General features: G+C 43.3%; 1 long non-coding RNA gene across 1 annotated transcript; it reads left to right on the forward strand.

Moving 5' to 3' along the window:
- Nucleotides 1-272: 272 nt before the first annotated feature.
- LOC309490736 lies at nt 273-1712 on the forward strand. The gene is made up of 3 exons (XR_014202818.1): nt 273-345; nt 421-523; nt 628-1712. It is a non-coding gene; the product is annotated as an uncharacterized lncRNA (long non-coding RNA).
- Nucleotides 1713-6375: the final 4663 nt, after the last annotated feature.

Raw genomic sequence — 6375 nt, forward strand, 5'->3', positions numbered from 1 at the left:
TACTGGTGATGCCCCATTCATCAGTTATTTTTGTGAGGAGTTCAGATATGTTGTCTGCTGTGTGCTGCACAGCTACATGGATTGTTGTAAGATTGCAAGACTGCATCTGCCCGTCCTTGTCAATAAAATGTCCTGACAGAGTCAAATAAGCTTCGGTGGTTCTTGCAGTCCACATGTCGGTTGTTAACCCCCTGGGGTCGGCTATCGCGCCGCACGTTTTTTTCCGTATCAGTGCAAAAAAAAAAAAAAAAATATATATATATATATATATATTACCTGTGAGGGCATTACACGTGACGTCATGTCATTGTTGTTGTTCCGGCGCGGTGTGCAAGAGCTGGAGAGGTAAGAGCTGCTGGTTAGCGACTCTGTTGCAAATGATTCCTGTGGCACTGGGTGATGTGGACTTCTTTGTTGTAGTGGACAGGGGAACTAATCGGCATACACTCGGCGGCGCTCGTTGTCGTGCGAACTTCTAGAGAAGCGGATGAGTTTTGTGGTTCTTTAATGACGTGCTGTTCAGGTATGTTTTCAACCTTTTATATTTAATGCCTTTGTCCGACTTAAGTCCGCTTAGTGAGTTTCCTCTTTGTTTTAGTCCAGGTGTGTTTCATATGCCTGTTTAAGGTTATGGTGGGTTGTTTCGTCGTCATTGTCGTTCACTGGACGCTTTAATCAGAAGTCCGGTTCAACATAAACTGCTGAGCGACCACAAACTTACTGCGTGCTGCTGTTTGGCTTGATTTCACGGATATACGACTGCTGAGCGACCACAAACTTACTACGTGCTGCTCTGCTGTGTAGCCTTATTGACTAGCGTCACTGCGACATCTCCGACCTCAACGGCACCAATAACGTTAACTTTTCTCTTTCATTCCATGAGAACTGGTGTGGATGTTTTCATTGCCCGGGATTTGATATTGGGTACTCGGAATGTAAGGAGCTGTATTTAAAGTGGCTTTTGATGCTCATTATTCTTAGTCATCACTGTTCATTGTTGTTTTGATTTAAGTTTTCCTTTTTTTTTGGTCTATTTATCATTTGTGAATGTGTGTTTTGTTTAATTCTTTCTTTTTGGCTCAAGTGCGGTCTTTGTGGCCCGGTACGAGTTAAACAAACACCTGGTCTGTATTTTCCTGATGCTGTCTAGGATATCCGGTTATCCAACCTTTCTCATAAGAGTACCCTGGATTTAAGTGGTGAACGTGTAAAATTCAACAATGTTGTGAGGTGACGATCATCTGGAACGTATCTGTCTATGATGAGAATGCTTGTTATCATACTGGTTTGAGATGAACATTGTGCATTTGGGTCAAACAATTGTTTTTGTGTATTTCTTGTTTTCTCCTTTGGTTTTCTTCATTTTGTGGTGTATGAGTCTGATGTGTGTTCTTTATTGTAGGCCTGGGCGGCAAGGAAACTAAGGGCGGCAGCCCTCCTCATCTTGGTGGTGGTATTTTGGAGTGATTGCTGTGCCACCCGGAGGTGTTTGACTGAGTGCAGTGTGAGTGCACGTGTGTTTGTGGTTTTCTTTGTTTCTTTCTTTTTAGGAGAATAGAGAGGCCCCTTGGGTTAAGGGACTTGGCTGCCGTCCCCAATTTCCGTCGCCAGGAGCGTCCAATTTTGTATATCCTTTTTGTTGATAGTGGTTTTCCTTCTCTGTGATTGTTTGGATCATTTTAATTAATAAAAGTGATTTTACTGTTTGTACCTCACCCATGTCTCATGCCTGAATCCAGCCGATACGAGCCTGTGAGCCTTGTGTGCTCCTAGTATGTCAAGGGCGATTCCCTGGTAAAAAGCCCCCAGGGTGGCGTAGTTGGTTTATTTATTTTGTGTCCCTGTTTTAAGAACTCGGTCGCCACATACTCATAATAAAAACAAAGTGTTGTGCTTTTCGCCAAATAAAGCAAAATAAACATGATGGGAGTTCTGCCTACTCTCCGTCAGTGAAGTCAATTCTGAAACGCGTCCGAAAATGAACTGTAACTCAGCGAATACTCAGTCAAACAGGCATACAGGCACACAGGCATGAAGCTTGAATTCTCTTCTTTTAAATGAAGTATTTTTTATAAAAAACAAATATTCACAGTTTATGTAATATGTATGTAAAGAGAGAGATGTCAGTCGTTCTCATCTCAGCTAATTAAGTTTTAATGTGACTCCGCCCATGGAGACCGCGCTATACAAACGCAAATGTGAGGCGATCCATACAAACCTGTGAAACGCCCACATCCGCTGGATAAGGCCGGTGACACACTGGATGCGTGGCGTAAGCGTCTCAGCTGCGTGGCGTGTCCGTTTTTATTTCGGCTCCCATGTTAACAGTTTAGAGTTTGCACACTGCCTGCGTGAGACGCGCGTCTCAGGCGCAGCACGAGCCGCGTGGAAAACGCGTGCATGCTAGAAATAGAACCGACGCCTATTTTTCACGCGACACGCAAGCGTCTTGGAAGTGTTTCCATGCAAAATTGAATAGGAAAATCTGTTTATATGTCATTTTGACACGAGTACATATTAATAAATGTCATTTTGATGTTTAAAAGTGTCTAGGTTTTGACATAAATGCAAATATAAATGTAATTTTACAAAATATTATCGATTTTCAAATACTGCTGTATTGAATGAACAGCTTTTAGCAAACTCTATTGCTATACTGAGATGAGGAATATATACTGTATGTGTTTTGTCAAAAATAAAGTCATCAACTAACTAATGAATCCTTTACTTTGAAATACGTATGATAAAAAGTATACTTTAGTTTTGAAAGACGTTGACTAGTTTTGAATAGATTATAAAGTTTTTACTGTACAATAGACTGCCACATCAAATAAGCTTTTGTTTGCCAATTTTGCTCATATGTTAAATATAGTATTTTTTGTCAAAAATAAAGTCATCAAATAATACGTTTTGTATACTTTAGTTTTTACAAAGAAAGATTACAGTTGAATTGTTGTATGTGTATGCATATATATATGTGTGTGTGTGTGCATATATATATCTATGTGTATATATGAAGAGTTCAGATGCAAAAGCCTCTAAATGCCATCTGAAATTTTCTTCAAGAATGATCATTTTTATGAAGCTTGTATATTTAAGTTAGCTATAGGTGACACACCTGAATGAATGTCTCATTAAGTATGCAGGGGCATTGTCTCATCAGGTGTGAACTACTAAATATGCATGATGCTGTTGGAGCGTTTACGCCCCATCCTGTCACGAATCTGGTCTGTGGCCTTCCGCCCGATAGCCACCAGAGGTCGCTTCTCCATCATATTAAATCTCACACCACACAGCACACTGGACTGCATTTCCCATCATCCATTGCACAGACAACACACACAGCTGATTACACTAATCATGCTCCCAGCTGAGAACTATCTCACAATCACTATCACCCAATCACACACTCTTTATAAGCCTTGGACATTCTCTCTGTGATCGTCGAGTATTGTATAGCGCATATCCTAGCGACAGCTACTCTACGAAGCCCACTCAGTTGTTTTAAATCTTGCCTTGCCTGTTTTGATATCTGCCTGTGTTTCCTGGATTAACCCTTTGCCTTGCCCTTCGGACTCTGTTTGCCCCTCATTTGGATCATTGCTTGTGTGCCTGGATTATCTCTCTGCCTTGCCCTGTTGGATATTGTTCACCGATCGTAGACCCACGCTTGCCCTAGGATCTCTCTTGTGTCTTGCCCGTACCATACCTGTTTACCGTTGTCTGACCCTTGCCTGTTTACCATGTTTATAAATAAAAGCTTGCACATGGATCCGCACGACTCACGTCTTGTTCGCCCTGTTACACATCCGCATATTGGCTTTCCAAACTAAAAGTGTTTCACAAAACTTAAATCAATGTATTGTGTTATGTGAATGATTAGGCAGGATGATTTTCACATCATTTTGAAGAAAAAACTCTAGGCGACGACATCCATTAGTCAAAAGTCTTATTGACACATATTTAGTATGTGTTTTGTGGCCTTATTTCAGAAACTTTCATTTTTAGTTTTTTCAATAACCATGCATAAACATTATTCTCTCAAAAATGAAATAAATATAAATATATATATAGGGGAGCGCGGGGCACAACCTAACGCGGGGCTAGTTGTAACACGCTTGTTTTAAATACTTCCGCACATGCTTGGATGATGAAACTTTGTGTATTTACTAGTTGCCATATCAGCGACAGGCATACTAGAGGCACAGCTAGAACGCGCAAGTGTTTTTGCCAGAATACTCTGTTCACCCTGTTATTTCATTGTTGTTTTTAGTCAAGGTAAGCCTATCTTCGATTCTATTGTTACTTTGTATTTTTAACTTCACATAATCCTGTATTTTAGAGAGACGCGTTGGCACAATTAACAACAGCCGCGAGTGAAAATTAAAATTATTGTTACATTTGCACTTAAGCCTTTGCTCCTAGCAGGTTGGAATTGCCACATTTTCGCGTTATTTACACTTAATTGCCCGACCGAAACAGCTGTACTCACTCAAGCGGTGAAAGCATTATCCTATATCTTTGTAATTTGCGCGCTGTCGCGGAAGCGTCAGCGGAAGCGTTCAGCTCTCGTGTTCAGCCTCCTCGTGTGAAGACCGACTCGGGAAAAGACCAGCGACTCTACCTGCGCGACTCCACCGAGCAAGGACACCAGAAAGGCACTTACGTATCTCCTCTTCCCTTTCTCTTCCCTCTACTTACCTTATTGTTCACCTTAATCAACATGTGCTTTCAATACATTCCTGTTATCTCTCGGCACCGTCCTTTCATCACGCGCAATAGGCAGCGCAATACTGCCAATCTGCGTCCCATCCCCACATCCTCACATACTCCTCTCTCTCTTTCCGTGGGTCTATGGAATTGTCAGTCAGCAGTCAATAAAGCTGACTTCATTCCAGCCTTTGCATCTCATTCTACTCTTAGTATCTTGGGGCTGACTGAGACCTGGATTCGTCCAGAAGACTCAGCAACCCCTGCTGCTCTCTCTAGCAATTTCTCCTTCTCCCACTCCCCTCGCCAGTCTGGGAGAGGTGGGGGTACAGGGCTTCTCGTTTCTAACAATTGCAAATACTCCACGCTCTCTTCTCTATGCAACAACAACTCATTTGAATATCATGCTATTACACTTACAACCCCCATCAAAATCCATATTGTAGTCATTTATCGCCCCCCAGGTCAGCTGGGTAACTTTGTAGATGAGCTGGATGTGCTGCTGTCCACTTTCCCTGAGGACGGCACCCCACTTCTAGTCTTCGGTGACTTCAACATTCATCTCGAAAAGCCACATGCAACAGACTTCACCTCTCTCCTAGCCTCTTTCGATCTCAAACGACTCATCACCACAGCTACTCACAAATCAGGCAACCAACTGGACCTGGTTTACACACGCAACTGCACCACAGAAAACATCCTGGTGACACCTCTCCACGTTTCAGATCATTTCCTCATTACTTTCAGTCTACAACTCTCTACCCCTGCACCCCCACCCCCACCACCAGTCACTTTCAGACGAAACCTGCGCTCACTTTCCCCCTCCCATCTCTCCTCTGCCGTGTCATCCTCTCTTCCCCCACCCTCACAATTCTCATCTCTGGATGTGAATACCGCAACGGACACCTTATGCTCCACTCTAATCTCTTCTCTAGACATTATCTGCCCTCTCTCCTCCAGGCCAGCACGCACTACTCCCTCTAACCCCTGGTTATCTGAGGTTCTTCGGGAACACCGGACCAAACTCAGGGCAGCGGAGAGGAAATGGCACAAATCAAAAGACGCATCTGACCTGAGTATGTATCAATCTCTCCTCTCCTCCTTTTCTGTTGATGTTCATGCTGCAAAATCTTCATACTTCCACAACAAGATCAACAGCTCCTCCAACACACGATTACTCTTCAAGACATTCAACTCTCTCCTCTGTCCACCTCCACCACCTCCCGCCTCCTCCTTAACTGCTGACGATTTTGCGACCTTCTTCACCAACAAAACAACAGCTATCAGCAGTCAGTTCTCAGCTCCACACACACAGCAACCCAGACCGACCCCTTCCACAGCCAATACCCCTCTGTCCTCCTTTTCTTCGCTAACCGAGGAAGAAGTATCTACACTTCTCCTCTCCAGTCACCCTACCACCTGCACGCTTGACCCCATCCCCTCACACCTTCTACAAGCCATCTCTCCCACACTTCTACCATCACTCACACACATCATCAACTCATCCCTCCACACTGGCACCTTCCCTACAGCATTCAAGCAGGCTCGGGTTACTCCACTGCTCAAAAAACCAACGCTAAACACATCATTGGTAGAGAATTACAGACCTATCTCTCTCCTACCATTCATTGCGAAGACACTTGAAAGAGCTGTCTTCAACCAACT

The sequence above is a fragment of the Leuciscus leuciscus genome (assembly GCF_965113295.1).
Source record: "Leuciscus leuciscus genome assembly, chromosome: 25".
In the NCBI taxonomy this organism is placed as follows: Eukaryota; Metazoa; Chordata; class Actinopteri; order Cypriniformes; family Leuciscidae; genus Leuciscus; species Leuciscus leuciscus.